Genomic DNA, 20,762 nt, shown 5'->3' with positions numbered 1-20,762 from the left:
TTCTTGTTTTACTTTTTCTTGTTTGAAAACACAACATAAGGACATATTTCACATTGATTTTTAATGCAACCACTATTGTCAAAAATAGGAAAAAATGATTGGAAAGCCTAATAGTTGAGTTCTAAAAAAATGACAAATCTGAGTTCATTTGGCTTTTTCAGAAGTTTTGTTACTTAGATTGAGTGTTTGGGAATACAGTGTTCCACAAAGCTCCCTGTAACCCATCAGTTTTCTGAAAGAGAGTGACAAAAGTCTCAAAATCAGCCAGGCCAAAGGCGGCCAGGTCAGTGATGCCTTCAGGCCAGTTGCTTAGGTCAAACATGGTGGCAGCAGCCTTCAAGACACCCTCATCAAGGTTGCCAAACCGCATGGTGAGGTTGTCACAGAAGCCATTGATTAGTTTATCTTTCACTTTGTGGAAGTCATCATCTACTTGTTTCCTGTTGAGTTTTACACCAGAGAAGGTGTTTCCGGGAAAAGGTCCCACTCCATCCAGGAACTGCTTCAGATGCTGACCTGGGACTGTCTGAAATACAGAAGAAAAAACTTTCACTGTCACGATTGCTAAACATACACCGTAGCATATTAATTCCTCTCTAGGGAGTTTATTTTGTTTACCTGCATGGCTACAAGACACCATCTGCAATGTCAGCCCATCCCTCTGAAAGAGAAGGCTCAGAATTAAACCCATAAACACATTTAATCTAACTTCCCTTGTTTTTAATCCACAGCCTAGTACTGAATTACTCTCACAATGGTTTCACAATAATAAAACACTCACACACTGGGCCTGATACCAAACTTCAATTGCCAAAATGTATGAAATGCTCCTTTAACCTTACTGGCAGAGAGGAGTGAGGTCAGGCTATGGTGTTAGCAAATCAGCAGGAGTTAGCATGAACATGACACAGCCTATATCCATTAGCCTGCTCAACATAACACACAGCTCATCGATGCTCCTAACACATTCACTCTGCTCACCCCGCTTCACACAATTTATTGTCACTGTTGTATCTCAACCATATGCATCTTTCACACACAGTTCACTCATTTTAACTCACACAGAACGTCATTAGCGACGCACTTAGCCAGGGTTGCCAACTTTGGTCAGAGGGCCGGAGTGAGATTTTAGCTTGTGACGTAATATCTGCTTGTGCGTGCGTGGTCATGAACATACATGGACACGGCGACACGTTTGTTTTTTTTTTTACCTTAAAAGAGTTAATATGCACATGTGGCAAATAGAGTTAATGAGTGTATGTTTACTTATTCATATCTATAGGCCTAAGCACCACATACTTCCATAGACGTATTGTTTTATGGCGTAGACCAAGATCGATTTCATCAACATATGGTAGTATAGTCATCTGCTTAAAAAATCCAGTAATATGTCCTGTTGTGACAAACACAAAGATTTCAAGGGAGGTTCGGGGGGTTCTCCCATGGCGAAATCCTATTTTCATGCAATTTCATACAGAAATAGATAAATTCAAGGACTTTGAATGACCTGTGTACAGGGCTGGACTGGGACAAAAAAAAATGCCAACATTTATCTATCTTATTTGTACTTGCACACATTTTTATTAAAAACTGAAATGATAAATCTTGTAGAGTTTCTCTGGCAAGTGCTGTCACCATACGCATTGTGTACTCCGGGGCCATCTACTACCACCAGGATGTATATGAGAAGTGAATGAGCACATTGATTTTCTAGCCTTGGTACTCTCTTCCAGGGCACGTAGGGTACTACTGAGATCTGAGAATTTTGGTAACAGCATAGTGTGTACGTATGGCATTTCATCAATCATAGTGGGCCACCATGGCCAAAAAATCTCGCGATCCAACAATTCCAGCCGCTCGCGTGCACCCCGCTACAGTTACAGTGGACATTGATGCCCGGAACGGGACTGAGCGAGTCCGCACTGCGGCCGAATCGCGCACGCAACAGATCCAGTGGGCATCCAGTATGCGGTCCAGTCAAGCCACACAATGGGCTAAACGGGCGTGACAGAGTGACAGTCACGCCAAATGCATGAGAGTTGGCAACCCTGCCGTAGTCGGCTGACTGTGAGACTAGAGCTGTGCAATCAAAGCGCAAATATGGATTGTGCACCAATCAGAGAGTAGTTTTCCACAGAAACACTTGGGTGTACTCCATTTCACTCAAGCGGTACACCGGTCAGGCGGAGTGTGGCTCTCTCCTCTCCCCTCCCCTCTCTGAAGTCTGGCTGCAAACTTCAACTCCGCCCACCCGGCACGCCGGCTGTTTGAGATTAATTTAAAATACTCAGCTGCCAGCCTTTTTTCCAGCTTTCGTCGCTGGCATGAGAATTGGTTGGGCAGAGTGAGACGGTGAGATGGAAGGTGAATGCGTGTGTCACACGGCAGATGTGTAAGCGTTGGCAACCCTGCTTAGCTACCGAAGCTATGTCTAGTGGCACCCTCCACGCACACACACACACACACACACACACACACACACACAGACTCTCTTAATCACGGTCAAAGTCAGTGTCTCTGAGTGTCACAGTTACACACTAAGGTTCTGCTAAAACATACTACTGTTATCTGGGTGTTCATTATGCTCAGCTTACCTGTAGGAAATTTAGAAACATGACTGGCTGCTAGTTGAAGCACGACCTTCATCTCTGTAGCTAAAGTTGCTAGCCTAATTATTACTGACTGAATGAACCGAGTACACCTCTTCTGATTAACTGTAACGTTACCGTCATTATCATAAACATCAAAATTTAGAACACACAGTCACATTTTAGAATTTTGTAAGGCCATCATGTACATGACTAGCTGAGTTGCTAGTGTTAGCTGTCGCAAAGAACTAGAACTAGCTAAAAATCAACAAGCTAGCCGTTAGCCTACTTAAACAAACTAACTTACCACAGGGGCAGAAACAGATGAAACATCGTCTTCAGAGTCCCAAAGCCAAGTGTCGCATCCTACTCCAACTGGAGCGGCGCTGGAGGAGCCTGCATCAGTTTTTCAACCATCTCAGCATTGCTAGGTTCTGTGCTCTGATGTGGAGCATAGGTGGCGAGTGGCACCCAGTGTGACTGCCATGTAGTGAGTTGAGCTCCGTGTGTGTGCATGTTCGCGCGTGTGGAGCCAGATCAGGTGCAGCAAAAGCCACTGTATTTTTGCTGTTCATAAGTTTTTATTGAAATTATTCAAGTGACAAAAGCGACGTTCAGATATCCATACGTAATGACGTTGTAAATAACACCCATTTCGATATTGCTTTGACTTTTTTTTTTTGCTGTCCTGGAATTGTCCCAGACACATCATCTCTGTGTCCCAGTAGCAATTTTTATAGTCTCCTGGATGTTGGGACACCGTTAGTTTCGAGCCCTGAGAGCATATTAATTATTTATTAACCTTTATACGACACTGTTCCCACTGTAGCTGCAAAGGATCATTATTAACTATTAATAACACCTTATTAATTTAATCTGATAGTGTCTTATAGTGTCTTATAAACCAGTAATAAATGTGGTTATTATTCTATAATTAACCCTTATAAATCATAATTAATGTAAATAGACATCTTATTAATTAATATTTAGGATAGCTTTATAAACTGTTATCAAGTTTCTATTAAGTGCTTCTAATGCTCCTATATGCAATAATAACTGTGTTAATTATGCTATAATTAACACTTATATAGTCTTATTAATGGTAATAAACATCTTATTCCGTCCTGTAAGTGCTCATTAACTGTTAATTGGTGCTTATTAAGCATTATGCTTACTACATTATCTTAAAGGGCCAGTGTGTAATATTTGGCATGGTTTATTGTCAATCTGAATCTGAATCTGAATATTCTACCCATTAATATGTTTATAAAAGTGTATGATCGCTATAAAATAAAATTTGTTTGGTTTTCGTAGCCTTATAATTATGCTTTTATATATATATATATAGCAAGGGCCTTGCTTTAGAGAGGTCGCCATCTTGCGCCGCCATGTATGTATGGTGGACCGAGCAGACAATCCAGCCAGCCAGAGAACGTGTTTCACGTGTATAAATAAACCAACGAAGACAGCGGGAGGAAGGAAGAAAGAGGAGGAAACAGAGTGTGTTAGTAGTTCGTCGATAGAGAGTAGTGAAAAGTTTTTTTAGTTATAAAGTTTGCGAATGGACCACACTTACCATGCAACAGGAGAGAATGAACCCGAACCATCATCTGCGAGGAAAAGAAGACGCAACTTCACTCCTTGTGATGCACTCTCTGCGGTGCTTTTCCTCCTGATGATATATCTCCCCAACGATGGTAGCAGTAGCACCGAATCCCATTCTGTGCATTCAGCCTCTCTTCTCGCCCACTCAGCATCAAACACATGGAGTTCCTCATCTGTATGTTCCGGCTCAAACAGGTATGGCTCTGGGTCTGTGTCCGCTACAAGAAACTCTTCAGAATCGCGTTCAAAGTCGTCCATTGCAGCTACTATAGTCCGGAGATATCGCTAAGTTAAATATACAGCTGAGCTCCGTTTGCTGGCTACGCTGTCAGTCAGTGTGTGGGCTGGAGATTGGTTGAGCAGAGAGGGGAGAGGGGTCCCCACTCAGTATGGTCAACGAGTATGTGTGTAAAGTTATGAAGTGTGTCTGTCTTTTTCCCGAACGCTCCTCTGGTCTCCTGCTCGTGAGTGATTCATTACAATATCGTAACATGGCTTAGATTTCTAAATAAACATTCACCTCATCACTAGATAGACCTACTCCTGAAAAACTCGTGCGCAAGGCTTTTTGTCCCTACGAGGCCACCGTCATTTACCCAACAGGAGGGGTGAGTGAGTGAGCCCTGCAATCTTGAATTTGACCACTGATGTCACTGTTTTCAACCCATTTTACACACTGGCCCTTTAATATAAAGTGTTACCGGAAATTGTACTACCTGATTTATCTGAATGGGATCCATTTGAAGTTGTTAAAAAATTAGTAATTAAAAAATAGTCTTTAGAATAATCAAAATCAAAAAAGTCATGGTTAGATTAATCCGTAAAAAAAAAAAATAATTAGGTGCAGCCTTAGTGCAGGTGAACTCACCACATCTCCACCACCCCCAGACACACCCTCCTCAAGTCTTTTTTTTTTTCTTCTTTTTTCTTGGACACTTTTTAGGATTTCATGATCCATAGCTTCCATCATATACTTAGCTAATGCTCTGTTGCTATGATCTCTGCCACCTTCCTGCTTCCGTTACCTCTGGTTGGTTGGTATAAAATGAACTGCCTCCAGTATGTCAGCACAGAAAGGTTGCCACAGACACAACACACCACACAACTTCAGTATAGTGTGAATTACAGAGAGCTTTCTCTGGCAGCTAAAGTCATAATTAGCATTGTGTGAACTCCTTTGACAATGGAACAGACAGGTTCTAGAGTTTCTTTGTAGTATGTTTCCTGTTTTATTTTGTTACTCACCTCTCCTTTCATTGCTGTCAGTTTCACTCCCTGCCTTTGTGATTCAGTACATTTACATGACATTAAAGAAAATGGATTTATTGTGTCAGTCTGACTAAAACCAGACCTTTAAAATACATGTTAACATGTTAGTCCAACTGAAATTGTACTCAATCAATATTCTTAAAGTCAGACTAACACACCCAGATAATGTGTTTGGGAGTATAATTCCTCCTGCATGTAAACAGTCTATGAGACCCAAACTGGCCTAGGTGCTCTGCACATGCTCCACAGTTTCCACCCCGAACTTTGACCCAGAAGTTGAATAGCATTAAATGTGCAACAGAAGAAGCCAGTAACAACATGGAGAAATCTACATTCAGAGCCATGCATTTTTGGACAGACGAGTCGACACAGTTCAATGCTGTGTCAGCTGAAAGAGTTAAATATTCAACAGCATGTACAAATGTACAGAGCTGTAAAGTTGTCCACCATGGTACCAGTTTGCTACTAGGTGATCGTTGCTAACTAGTTTGTCGATTGTTTGGCCCGTCATGTTATTGGTCAACAGGAAAAAGGTCCAATACTAACAAGCTAAAAGGGGGCATATCGCCAGCTTTCACTGTGGAGTCAAAAATACTTCAGTCGATAAATTGATTCTCCTCCTGAGCTTGTATACTGGGACAGGACAGTAGTCCAATCAAATGGTCTAGTCAAGCTACAACCGTAGCTCCACTTAACTGTGCATGAAAATGTACTGAGTGTACTGTCTACCCCAGTCTGATTAAAGTTTCACCTAACCCTCATTATTCTTGTTTTCACCTGTCCCTCGTTATTACCCTAATCCCCTTGTGTATTTGTTCTGTGTGTATTCCCTGTTTTCATGTCAGGTCGTCTCTGTTCCATGTGTCCAGCGTTCAGCCCAGTGTTCTCTATGTTCTATACTGTTTTTGCCTTCATGGGGCTTTGTGAAATTAACTTTCGCTTGTTATAAGTTTTAGATACAGAGAAACTCCTGTCAGTGAGACAGGATGAAAACCAGTCTAATACTATGCCTGAGATGCCAACACAATCATGTAACTTCTTGATAAGGATAGGATTGTCTACTGTGTCAAAGGCAGAGCCGAGGTCAAGAAGCACTAACACATATGTAATTTATTACTTTATGAATTACTTTAACACAAATAACGCAATTACAATTCACTGAAATTTAAACAGGAATGTTACTTATTACTTTTGTCTTGTTCATAGCAGCACAAACAGCCTATTCCCCAGATTTTTCCCCCTGTCATTATCTTCTGTCACCTCTAGTGCTGCACAGGTCAGGTGAGTGGCACCAAGTCCCTCTGTTGTGTGTGTGTGTGTGTGTGTGTGTGTGTGTGTGTGTGTGTGTGAGAGAGAGAGAGAATGTCCACTTGACAGAGAGAGAGGCTCAGAGTTAGGGGAAAAGAAGGTAGAAGGTGGATGTTATTAATAACTTAACATTACTCAGAACATTGCGGGATCTGCAGGTCGACCATCACTTGTCACCTAACCTTATGGCAGTGCAATAAATGGCCTGATTCAGTCAGTCAGCATTAGTCTGTCTGATGGTTCAGGCAATGTGAACTTCCTCTCCTGAAAATATGAACATTATTTTTCCCTCCAGATCAACTCAAGTTAGGCTTGTAGTAGTAAGTTTTGTCTATGTACAGGATTTGAATTACTGTATAGGTTACAAAGGATAAACCTCAATGTGTCTTTTTTTTTGTAAATAGCTTTTATAACCTTTATTTTCTTAGGCCTGTGGTAATAAGAAATTACAGTCAAATGTCTCAGAAATAGCTGTTGTTTTATTGAACTCTGTCAAAAGAGTAAAACTGACTTGTGTTGCTTGATTTGAAGGGCTGACAGGCTACATTAAATATACCTTTTTAAATAATTAATAGATTAAAACATCTATTGTGTTTGATGTTACTTTTCTTCAGCGTGATAGTGAGTACAGTCATTTATGAAATCTGACAGTTGTCTTGTCCCCCTGTCTTTCACAGCAACACTAAAACAATATAGTGTGCATTAATAAGACAACTGAAGCACATATTAATGTAATGCAAGTAATGCAAGGTTGACTCTTATCAGTTCCTAATTACTTTCATCAGTTTCTAATTACTTAATGCAGTAAGTGGTTAAGTAATTCAGTTACTCTAAAAAGAAGCAACTAGTATCTGTAACTAATTACTAATTTTCAGAACTTCCACATGTGCTTACTTGGTTTCTTCTGTAGCTTTTCGTGGTACAGTGTTACTGCTATGTTCGATTTAGACAAAAGTTCAAAATGTTTTAGTCAATGAAAATTCATGAAATTTTAGTCAACTTTAATCATTATATTTTCTATGTGTTTTCTTATCTTAAAACTAATCCAGTTGGGTTAATGAATGTATCAGAAATTAGAATCAAGGTGACAGGTTGTATAAGAATTTCATTTAGAAATGTTTTCTACAGCTACAAATAATTTCTGCACACTTACAAACTACCATTTCTCCTGCAGTTTTTGACAGGTTTAAGGGGTGATTTATGAGCACACACTTACCGATCATCATTTGAAAGGCTCAACATTTCTCTATTTAAATTTTTTTCTTTCAAAAACTTTGACGCCACAAAGAACTAATTTGAGACAACTAGGATTTGTACTCAGGTTCAATGTAGACTTATACTTATCCATATCACTAATGACTTTACTGTTGTTCTTTTATCTCAGACATGTGTTAGGATGTTACATACCTTGACATGTTTCAGCGGAAACTTCCACCTTCCTCAGAAGCGTCACTTGGTGGTGGTTGTGACGCATCCCTGTTCATTGCCCCTGGGCCCAGCGGGGCATACATGGTCTCCCACACCTGGAGCAGCGTCCTTGAGCGGCGGCAGACAGACAGCAGGTGGTGTGACCATCCTGTCACGCCTCCCTAATATCAGCTGTTTTACAGATCAGCTGATAAAGACGCGTCACAACCAACACCAAGTGACACTTCTGAGGAAGGCGGAAGTTTCCGCCGAAACATGTCAAGGTAAGTAACATCCTTACACATGTCTGAGATAAAAGAACAACTAAAGTCATTATCAGAAACTGAAGACATAATGAACACCATTGAACTTAACCATATCACTCTTTAAAAGCAGAAAAATAACTTAATTAGAGCCTGATTTTTTTCTTGATCTGCACTGTTAGACTGTAGGTTTAAACTTGTGTCCTCTCAGAGAGTTGGTGATTAAAACAAAACTTTAAGCTGTCTGTGAAAACTGAGTTTAGACTGTTTATTTACAGCACAGCTACACTCACAGTTAACTGAGCCTCTTACCTGCCTGTCAAACCATAACCTCAAACCATAAACCTTTCCGAGACTGTCCACTCTGATAAGATGCTCACTCTCCATCAACTTTAAGCTCTCACCAAAGGCTCAAGCTATGTACCTACATATATGACAGAGTCTTTCAAGGTGAAAATGTATTGAACTGAAACATATGCTCTGATATACAAAGGTCTGATAAATTTGTATATAAGCCTGAAAGCATATTTATGGCTTATGGCTTAGATACCTCTCGTTCAAATTTTTTGTAGGTTAGTTGAGCAAAAAACCCTTGACTTAAGTCCCATATCCACCAAAGCATTTTTTTCCAAGCAGGAAATGCCAGGCGCTCCTCAGGCATTGCCCAGGTGGCAGCGTTTAAGAGACACAACCTTTTTTCAGCTGTGACACTTTAGTTGCATCTGTTTGCTATAATATGGAATATCCATGGAGGTTAAGATGTCCGTGTTACGTGCCTGTGTGTTTGTGTTTTTCCTTGTCTTTTTTCCAGCATACAGCTGACCTCCATCACTCATCAGCATAAGGATATATATGAATGGAGGAGGAGTAGTGCCGGTGCCAGTGGGCCAAGAGGCTGTGACGGAGTTGTCATTAAGACGTGGATAACAGTTGAGAGCTTCGACATACTCGTATTCGTACTCGATATTTAGTTGGCTGTGATTAATCTCTTCTTTTTGTGTGTTTCCCTGATAGGCGATCCGGTTCCCTTTTGGAGCTCATTTTTCGTTGGTGGTCCTTGTTTGCACATTTTTGTTGTAAATAAACTTCCTTTAAACTGGCCATTTGTTTGGCTGCCTTTTCCTTCTTTTGAAAGATCCCTCTATTTCATGGTGTTATTCCCCCATCCTCTGGACCTCAGACGGGGACATACCATATTTGGGGGCTCGTCTGGGAGCTTACAAAAAGGAAAAAAAAAAAGGTGAGTAAAATTAAATAGTGTCAGCAGTCTGCGCGGTCAGGTGTGACGTCAGCTCAGTCCTCCTTCGGGCACTCGTTTTTTTGTTTTAGTTTGTTGTTTTCGGAGTGAATCCTGGGCAGAGGTTTAATATCTCTGGCAGGGGTAGGTGTTCAGGACGGTCGCTGTTTTGCTGACTTTCAAGTCGCGCTGAACCCGGCAAGCTCCAGAAGACAGGTAGGTTAAAGATTTTGTTAGGCAGGATTCTGGGGTTAGTTTATAGGTTGAGACTGATTATAGTGTGTGTGTGTTGTTGTGTCAAACCTACCGAGTTAAGTTGAAAGTGTTGTTTGTAGCTTTGGCTGCAGTAGTAGCCGCGGTTAGCTCCAATAGTTAGCTGTTAGCTCCGTGGGTGCTGGTTGCGTGTTAGTAGTGTGTTTTTTCTTCTTGGTGAGTATGGCAGCCTTTTACTTACCTGGATTTGTGGCTAACCCCAAGCTCAGCAAACTCATGAGCTTGTGTTCGATTGCTCAGTATTATAATGTTAGTGTTGCAGGCTCCTTAAGAAAGCAAGAGCTGAAAGCGGCTTTGTTGGAGAGTCTGGTGGAAAAAGGTGGAAAAAGGTGTATTACACCTGTCAGTAGCTGAGGAGCACCCCAATCGGTGGTCTTGAGTGATGCTCCAGCGTTATCCGGCGCTTCTGGTCGCTCTGATTCTCCAGTGGGTGGGGAGGCAGCCGAGCCGCAGCCGGTTAGTGGTACTGCGGTAGACCGAGGTGACGAGGTGGAGAAACCATTCACTCTTCCTCAGTATGATCCACTCTCTGCTCACTCTTCTTTTGGTTCCAGATTAGATGCTGGAGTTAAGGTGTGCCTAGCTCGCCTACAGCTGGAGAGAGAGAAGCAGGAGCACGAGTTTCAGCTGCGCAAGGAGATAGAGCTGAAGAGGTTGGAGGCAGAAACAGCCATTAAACTGCGTCAGTTGGAAATACAGGTGAGCTTAGCCCCTGCTGCTGTTAGTGTGCAGTCACGGTCTGGTCCAGAAGCAACATTTGATGTCAGCAAGCACATTTCTTTGGTCCTTGTTTTTCGTGAGTCTGAGGTTGAGTCCTATTTTGGTGTGTTTGAACGCACTGTGGCTGCTCTGCACTGGCCAAGGGATGTGTGGGCTATACTCTTACAATGTAAGTTGTCCGGTAAGGCTCAGGAGGCTTGTCCTTCTCTTTCAGTTGAAGATAAATTTAATTATGATATGGTTAAAGGTGCTATCTTGCTTGTTTATGAGCTTGTGCCTGAAGCCTATAGGCAGAGTTTCTGCACCCTTAGAAAGGTGTCAGGGCAGACGTACGCTGACTTTGCTAGGGAGAAGAGTGTTATATTTGATCGATCGTGTGCCTCATGTAAAGCTGATGATCACAAAGCTGTATGTAAGCTTATGCTCTTAGAGGAGTTTAAAAATTGCCTCCCTGAACGTGTCGTGGTGTATCTAAATGAACAGAAGGTGAGTACTCTGCAGCAGACTGCGTCTCTGGCAGATGAGTTTGCACTCACGCATAAGGCTATACTTATGAAGCACGACTCTTCTGCTCAGGAATCCAGTGAGTTTAAAGACACCCCTATCCCTGTGCCCGTTAAAGTTTAAGTTAAGTTTAAGTTTAAGTTTAAGTTTTAAGTTTTAAAGCTGCTAAGGCTGAGAGGTTGTGCTTTTATTGTAACAAGCATGGTCATTTGGTAGCTGACTGTGCGGTTTTGAAACAGCGACAGCAGGCTGCTGTGACCAGGAAACCAAAAGGGGTAGGACTGATCAAAACTGTGGCTCCTGTGTACAGTGAACAGCTTGTGGCTGCCAAAGAGCCAGATGTGTGTTTTAAACCCTTCATTTTTGACGGGTTTGTGTCTCTCACAGGACTAGCTGAAGATCAGCGCCTGGTCAAGATGCTGCGGGACACTGCATGTTCACAGTCCCTCATCCTCTCCAGTGTCCTGCCTTTGGATGAGAAGTCTGCCTGTGAGGCAAGCGCTGTGGTGAGGGAGATTGAGATGGGTTTTGTGCCAGCTCCCGTTCGTCGTATCCATGTGCAGTCCAAGTTAGCAACTGGTTTCTATCAGGTCGCTGTGTGCTCGCATTTCCCTATTGATGGTGTTGAGTTCATTATGGGAAATGATATAGCAGGAGGTAACGTTTATCCGGTCCCTGAAGTGGTGGATGTTCCTATTCTTGAAGATGACGATGACAGTCTAGCCCGAAATCCCCCAACAGTGTTCATTGCCTGTGTTTTGACTAGTGCTCAGGCCCTTAAGCAGGCTGAGGATGTTAACTTGTCTGACTTTTTTTCCCCATCTGTGCTGTCTGAAGACAGTTTACCCTCTGTTGTCTCGAGTGTTGATGTGAAAGAGGCTGTGCTAGAGTCTGTCACTGCTCCAGCAGTTTCACTTCCGCTGATGCATGGAGCACTCATCAGTGCTCAGAAAAGTGACCAGTTTCTAGCGAAGTGTCGTGCTTCAGCGGTGGATGGTGTCAGTATGTGTACTGACAATCATTTCTTTATGGATAATGGTATGTTGTTGTAACCTCTTAGTGCATTTTGTTCGTCTGGCAGCTGGGGTGTTTGGGATGGGAGAAAAGAAAAAAAGAAGAGGTTTCCTTCCTGATCAGGTACTACTACATTTTCTGTTTTTAGATTTTAGATTTTGGTTTATACCTTTTAACTCTTGTAACCTTTGTACCTCAAAACTTGCCTTGTTTTATGGATATGAAGGAAACAATGAAAAGTATGATAAAAAACATTGAAAGTTACCTAATGAGGTCATTATGGCCTCCTTAGATGTGGAAAGCCTCTACATTAATATCTTCCATGGCAGAGGACTTGAGGCTCCTGAGTATTATCTGAAAGGCCACACTGAGAAGGCACTACCACCAAGTATATTTATTTGTGAGCTGGCTGCTTGTCCTTAACCTGAAATATTGATCCTTCATTTGGCATGTATTTTTACAACTGAAATGTACATCAATGGGTTCAACTTTTGTTCCTAAATATGCTAATTTATATGTGGGGTTTGTTTTTAAAAACTCTTAGAAACCCGATGGCCGGTCTGCAGGCCCTCCTAAGGGGAGTTTTGATGATTATGATGATATAAACAATAGCTGTATTTGTTGTTGTTTAGGGATTTACTCATGAGACCTATTGTTGGAAAACTACGCTCCTCACAGTGCCATTAATGCTGACCATTTTAAGATTTAACCACCACAGCAGGTTTAATAAACGCTTCAGTCAGACAAACAACAAGCAAACACTTATAACTCACATACAAAGTGTTATCATAAACTACAAAGTGCTATCATAAACCACAGATCCATATTATCAAGACCACATCACAGCTTCCACAGCTCTTATACATTCTCAAAGGTCCAGGTGATCTAAATCTTGCAAAATGTTTGGTCCAAAACACATTATTACATCCACAGATATCTACTAACTGCTGTTGCATCATATCAGACCTTCATATTTGGCCACATAATTTCAATGTCCTGCTAGTACATAAGCCATTTCAGCAGGACCTCATAATGGTGGCTAAATTCCTGACCCTTTGACTGACACCTCACTTGAGCCAATAGGAGCTTCCAAGGCTGTTTCTGGTCTCGACAGCCAACCAGAGCCTGAGCTGGAGGAGCACATTTCCTGTACTTTAGAGGTATTTAAAAGGCCAGCAACTGGCTCCGAGGCCACCAGAGGCTTATGGGACTTGTATTCAATGACACTCTGAAGTGCCATATCAGTTTTTAACCCCTTATTGTCATCATAGACTATTAGAAATGTACAGAAAAGATACACAAATGGCTCCTCTGCTGTCTTAAGGAAAAAAAAAACTGTGTGGAAAGTGGTCATTTTCTGTGAGATTATCTACTTTGGACTATGTGAGGTGTCATGATATGATCCCACTGTGTTTTCGAGCTAATACCTCCAGTTCTGCAGCATGTTTAAATATTCAAGTGAACATAGAAAAACTTTTATTTCCTTGTATTAAATCTTCTATAACTCAATGACAGAAGCCTTTACAGTGATTCTGACTGTTGGGGTAAACAAATCATTACTTTTAAAATGAGACCATGCATGTACATGTATTAAAGATGGAACAAGAACGGCTTTCAATTTACCTTGGGTATGCCTTGGATAGGCATTTTAGGTGAATTGTACAATTGTACAAGTTTATGTTAACACAGTTATGTTTTAACACTAACAGAGACCCCTACTTCCACAGAATTCTTAAATGGTTCCAATATCTAGGTGATATTGTTTGTATTTTTGAAGGGACTAATAATGTATTGAATGTATTCTCCTCAACAGAATCAATCCTCAGTTTAGGTTCTCAGTTGAATATTATCATAAACGTGTCTTTTTCAGATATGTGGACTGAATTATGCAATGGCAGCCTCATCACAACCTTATATCAAAAAGAAACTTAGAGGAATACATTTCTCCAAGTCAGCAGTGCTCATCCTAAAGCTCTAAAATATGGCCATCACTTTGATAGGCTCAGACACATATTCCACTGTTATCAGGAATTTATTGATGACGCTGCTGCAACTAAAACATGTTTTCTGGACAGAGGCTTCACTGAAAAGTTTATTAATGAGGCTTACCAAGTTGCTTTTTCTAAAACCTTCTCTGATCTTTTACAAAAATGTGCCAAAAAAAAAGATAAAACCTACTCTGTCTCCTGCATCACCACTTATACTCCTCAGACCATCCTTAACAACAGCAGGCTAAAACACTGGTTAGCACTGGCCTCTGATAGTGCCCCAGGAATGTGTCCTAAAACCCAGAAATTACTAAGCATTTTTCCACTCCTTTTTTAACTCCTACTGATTGCATTTAGGTTTTAAAAATCATGAAAGTTGTGTTTATTTGTGAAGATTAAGTTGCTGAACAAAATGTGTTGTACATTTGTTTGCTACAACAACTTATTTTCTCGCAGTTACCCAGGAGCAAAAGTTAGGGACATTGTTGTGGTTCTTCCAGGACTAGTGAAGTCCATCCCTCCATCAATAACACGACTGGTTGTCCATGTGGACTGCAACGAGACAGCACATCGCCAGTCTGAACAAACTTAAAGAGACTTTAACATCCTCTTCAAGCTACTAGCAAGTTGTGGTCTGTCGGTCTGGATCAGTGGTGTTCACCGCGCTGAACGCTTCAGCAGACTCGTGGCTCTAAACTCCTGGCTTCACCTTGCCTGCAGTCAAACCAACTTCTGCTTCGTTGATAACTTCAACTTATTCTGGAACCACCGGTCTTTTTTCTGGTCAGACGGAGTCCACCCCAACAAGCTGGGCAGCTCGGTGTTAGCGACTAACATACAGTATGCTATCCACACTGCCCCACGTTGACTTGTGTTTACACCACACACCCCCCACTCTTCCTCTAAGCCCTCCCACCACTGTGAAGACCTCACTACCGCCCCAACAGGCCACTACCTACACTGCACACTGCCCCCTCTTCTTCCATGTCCTCTCATTCTAATATCTCTTACATACCTGTCACTATTCATAATTCTATTCATGTTAGAATTACTACCAGGGTAAATCAGGTTTCTAATAAGAATAAGAGTAACCACCTAAACTTGTTAGCACCTGTAAAGCAATCTAGTACCCCCTGCCAGCCGCTGCAGAAAAGAATTAAGGCCGCAGAAAAGAATTATGGCCGCACTGCTCAACGTAAGATCGTTAGCAAACAAATCTCTCCTGAGTAATGATGTTATTACTCAGTAAAGATGGACCTACTCCTCCTCACAGAGACCTAGCTTAATGGAAACAATAGTGCAGTGGTTCTGCTAGAATCCGCTCCCCCTAATTTTAAATTCATTGATACCCCAAGAGAAAATAAAATAGGGGGAGGAGAACCGTCACCTTATCGTGGTGGAGGAGTTTGAGTGCCCTAATGACCCTGGGAGCTATGCTGTCGGGGGCATTTTGCCCCTGGTAGGGTTTCCCATGGCAGATTGGTTCTGGGCGAAGGGTCAGACGAAGAACGGTTCAAAAGACCCTTCATGATGGTTATGATCAAGGATATGTGTACCCGGCCCGGAGGGTTACCGGGGCCCCGCCCTGGAGCCAGGCCTGGGGTTGGGGTCCGTGGGCGAGCGCCTGGTGGTCGGGCCTTCGCCCATGGGGTCCGGCCGGGCCCAGCCCGAACCGGCTACATGGGTTCGTCCCCCTGCAGGCCCACCACCCGTAGAGGGATCCAGAAGGGTTCGGTGCAATGTGGATTGGGCAGCAGACCAAGGCGGGGGCCTTGGCGGTCTGATCCTCGGTTACAGAAGTTGACTCTTGGGACACGGAATGTCACCTCTCTGGCGGGGAAGGAGCCGGAGCTTGTGGAAGAGGCTGAGCGTTACCGGCTAGATATAGTCGGCCTCACTTCGACACATAGTTCCGGCTCTGGAACCCTAGTCCTTGAGAGGGGTTGGACTCTCTCCTTCGCTGGAGTTGCTCCGGGTGAGAGGCGGAGGGCCGGGGTGGGCTTTCTGATAGCCCCCAGACTCTCTGCCTGTACGTTGGGGTTTACCCCGGTAGACGAAAGGGTTGCTTCCCTGCGCCTTCGGGTCGGGGAACGGGTCCTGACTGTTGTCTGTGCTTATGCACCGAACAACAGTTCAGAGTACCCACCCTTTTTGGAGTCCCTGGGACGGGTGCTGGACAGTGCCCCAACCGGGGACTCCCGGTTGGGGCACTGTCCAGGGTGGGGCACTCCTGGGGGACTGTCCAGAGTGGGGCACTCCTGGGGGACTTCAACGCTCACGTGGGCAATGACAGCGGGACCTGGAGGGGCGTGATTGGGAGGAACGGCCTGCCCGATCTGAACCCGAGTGGTGTTCAGTTATTGGACTTCTGTGCGGGTCGCAGTTTGGCCATAACTAACACCATGTTCAAACATAAGGATGTCCATCGGTGCACGTGGCACCAGGACAGCCTAGGTCGCAGGTCAATGATCGACTTTGTAGTCGTATCATTTGACCTGCGGCCATATGTTTTGGACACTCGGGTGAAGAGAGGAGCAGAGCTGTCAACTGATCACCACCTGGTGGTGAGTTGGATCAGATGGTGGGGGAAGACGCCGCGCAGACCTGGCAGGCCCAAACGAACAGTGAGGGTCTGCTGGGAATGCCTGGCGGAAGAACCTGTCCAGATGATCTTCAACTCCCACCTCCGGGAGAGCTTCGACCGCGTCCCGAGGGCGGAGGGGGACACTGAGTCCGAATGGGCCTTGTTCCGCTCTGCCATTGTTGAGGCGGCGGTTGCGAGCTGTGGCCGCAAGGCCGCTGGTGCCAGTCGCGGCGGTAATCTGACCATATCCATACTGAGCAAGTTGCCCCTTGTAGGCACGCCATTCATCAGTGAGAATGGATGTTCTGGGTCTGATATAGCGTCTAATTTGGCCTATAAGCATTTGTCTTGTGAGATCCCTGACAAGTCTCAGAATGGGTCTTCTGGAATTCCCGTCAACCTCCAGCATCCCGAAGACCCACTGCCGTTCACGGCGCCAAGTGTTGCCACATCGACCACGATGGTACTGAAAGTAAATAAGAAAAGACAAAATCTTTAATAAGCTTTGGGTTTCAATATGTGTCCTTTCCACATGCACTGCAGGATAAAGTATTATTCTGCATTTTGAAAACAGGTCAGAGGGTGTGCTGCACAATCCTCATTTACAGCTTGTATATCGTCACCCTCTTAAAATATTTGTTGATATTTGTTCAGGTTTTGAAAAACTTGAAAATATGACATAAGCCAATATTTTAAGAGGGTGATGATAATGAATTATTAATACTGACTGCCTGATTGTTCTCATGCTGACTGAAAATAAAACATTGCGGAACAAGAGCATTTGCATTTCTCCTTGACAGTAATCATAGAATGTTAAGGTTAACCATCTATATTTCTCCATTTTCTCCAGTGTTTCCACAACATGTGACCACCAATGTACTGTACTCTCCTTAGTGCAAAATGGGTGTACTCTTCTTATTCTATTGTTTTCCAACAGATTTTTAAATTTTCTTTTCCCCAATCAGCCCTCTAAAATGTCTCTTCTATGTTTAAAGCAGCTGTGAGGAACTGTAATTTTTTTCTTGACTTTAACATCTCCCCGTGGACATGAGCACAACCGCCCCTTGTCATAAAATCTTGGTTTAAATATAGTACAGATGCATACAAATATACAGCCCACCTTTCGTTTGTGGGCAAATTTGCTCTCGTCAATAACAACAAATCGATGACAACCACCAATCGTCATTCCTCTTTTCCTCAGTCGCTTGAGGGCAGCAATGCACACCTTCAAATGAAGAAATAAAACATTAGCAAGTTGAGTTGTAACAATGCCTGAAGTATGGAATTTGATAAATATGTATGCACAAGTTTAGGACTAAAGTTACATTGCATGTGTCACTGAGTGTACCAAATAATTGTGTAGCAATATTGAATCCAATTGTCTACAGTAGTAACTTATCAAGCATCTATTTTTTACCTAATCAATTATAGTTAGAGACTAGTATGTAATGTGACAACCTTTCTGAGTACTTTCGCCATTTTTGTCAATGTCCTGGAGCTTGCTGCTATCCCCTCAGTGATCATGGCAAGTTGCTTCAACTGCAAACCTTGTGCAAATCTGAAGGAAGGAGAAAAGTCATTGAGAAACCTAATTGACATGGCCTGCATAATATCCTGTCATTGAATTGGGCTGACATGAAACTAAAAGTAAACTGTACTAGGCGAGCATGAGTTAGTGCCATTCCAATTTGTACTGTATGAGGTGCAAGAACTCCATTACTTTAGTTTATATTTTATAGGACATATACACTCACCAACCACTTCATTAGGGACACCTGTGACATTGTCAGAAAGGTGATAATTATACTTTATGTTTATTATTGAGGTTATAATGGGTTGTTCTGGTGTACTGGAGTGCAATGTATTGAAAAGTGTTCCTAATACTTTGTCTACTATGGACAATAGTATAAGGAACACGGCTCAATATGATGTGCTCCAGTACACAAGCACCATCCACTATGTAAAGGATCCTACATCAACTACACATCTATAAATCACACTGCTAAATATGTTATTTAAGAAACTTAAATTTGATTTCTTTAATATATGAATACTGTACCTATGCATGAACTCAAGCCATTTTGTCAAAGGGATGTGAGATTTGCTGAATATTGAGCCACTGCGTGCAGATCGTGGGGAACTTTTATGATGCTTACAGACCCTGAGGAAAAAGAAGGCAAAATCCTGAGAAGTAGACTACCACACATAAAAATATCAAATAGCATATGATACGGGATAACTAGAACATATTGTAGTGATTTCCAAAAGTTTTGTGATATTAATGCTACTGAAGTTAGGGCTAATTTCAGACTTCTGGTTCTTTAATATGACATGATCCATTTATAACGTTACACCCAAATGTTACTACTTGCTGCTATGTTGTCTGCCTTGATGGCTAATAACTGTTCTTAAATAACAAACAATAATATAGCTAGATTAGAAAGTTAGAGTTAGCTTCTGCTTACCACCACAGCCCATCCTTGACATGGCATGTCACCAGATGCATCCTTCGATTGCATTTTGCACACTTCATCGTCCTCTTCATGATACCACGTTTCTGCATCCATCTAATTATTCTTCTTTTGTTCTTCTTTGTATCTGAACGTCTCATAGTTTTTAAAAGTTCTTCCATTAGCGCCATTGCATCAACTGTTCACCCACCTCATCTGGTTGCGTGTGTCACGGTCGCGCCTAAACGGTTGAGAACCATGTCACTTCGTCTTCCTCGTCGCTCTTTTGTAAAACAATACACGCTCCACTGACCACACAGAACAGTGTCCCCGTGTGTCTGCAGGGAAATGTCATCTTCATTCATGAAAACAGTCAGCAGAATTAAGCTTATGAAAGACGTCCACAAGTGTGTTTTATTTTTATCAATAAAATACACTCTATGCAGTACAAAATATCTGAAACATATTTGTTAGTATTGCATCACTGTTTATGAAATCAGAGGTATGATTGTGGTGACCAAATTTACTTTTACTTTTATGTCATCCTTGGGTTTTTCGTTAAAAATATGTATATTATACACACTTCCTTGATGCTTTGGCAATATCGTTGTTGTAATGGTGATAATAGTGCTGTAGTTCACATTTGAATTTGACCTGAATGCACGCGTAACGTAACATTAACGTTAACGTTAACGTTAACGTTACCTGACTGTCCAATGACAGTTATAGATCTCTGCGCGTGCGCGACAGAAACAGACCGGAGCGCAACCCCGTGCAACACATGGAAACAGAAGAATATCAAGGAAACGAAGTACTTTCAAAGTTTGCTATTTCAGGTAAGCTAAAGCGAAATATGTAATTTGGGCAATTTTATTTTATTATATTTGGGGAGAACATGATATCATTGACGTCAGTCTTTGGCGTTTTAGGTAAAGTTAGTTCAGCAATTAATGCTAGTTAGCCTTTATGTTCAAGTATTTTAACGGCAGCCTACAGGCTATAGTTTTTCCCCCAGTTTTCATCTAGCTAATTCTAAACAACTACAACATTACGTTTGCCAAAGTTGCCTCAACTATTGTAACGTTGGCTGCCATGACATGGTGCTGGTGTTCTTTGCTTTACACAGCTGTAGCTAGATGGACACCCGTTTCAAAAAAAAGGGCGCATAGTGGGGTGATGAAGGCTGAGGAAGCTGAAGAAGCCCTGCTACAACTCGGGGAGGAGGCGAACGAGGACGAGACACAAGATGTGGAAGAGGTCCCTATTCCACCAAAGAAAAAGAAGTTAGTCAAATATTCCCCGAACAAACTAAGTAAGTCTAGTTATTTTCTTAATTATTATTTTGATTACTTTCGCCAGCAGGGCTTGAAATGAACTCCTCGCACCATCACAGTAAATAAATAAATTGCTTTGCAGCAGAAGTTTTGGCTGTGGTTGTTAAATCTGTCAATTCTACTAGTCACTTTGGCAGCAGATTTCCAACCTGTGTTCACTCTGTTTATTCATAGTCCTTTGGTTGATTGTGGCACATACTATTTCTAAATGTTCTCAT

The 20,762-nt window shown here is 42.3% G+C and overlaps 1 long non-coding RNA gene across 1 annotated transcript; it reads right to left on the bottom strand.

Moving 5' to 3' along the window:
* Positions 1 to 406: 406 nt before the first annotated feature.
* LOC125887589 (uncharacterized) lies at positions 407 to 3,005 on the bottom strand. The gene is made up of 3 exons (XR_007449184.1): positions 2,896 to 3,005; positions 619 to 661; positions 407 to 526 (listed from the first exon to the last, which is right to left on the bottom strand). It is a non-coding gene; the product is annotated as an uncharacterized LOC125887589 (long non-coding RNA).
* Between the last annotated feature and the right edge of the window lie 17,757 nt (positions 3,006 to 20,762).

Source organism: Epinephelus fuscoguttatus, linkage group LG4 (genome assembly GCF_011397635.1).
Source record: "Epinephelus fuscoguttatus linkage group LG4, E.fuscoguttatus.final_Chr_v1".
Taxonomy (NCBI): Eukaryota; Metazoa; Chordata; class Actinopteri; order Perciformes; family Serranidae; genus Epinephelus; species Epinephelus fuscoguttatus.
This window is presented reverse-complemented; position numbering and strand designations above follow the sequence as displayed.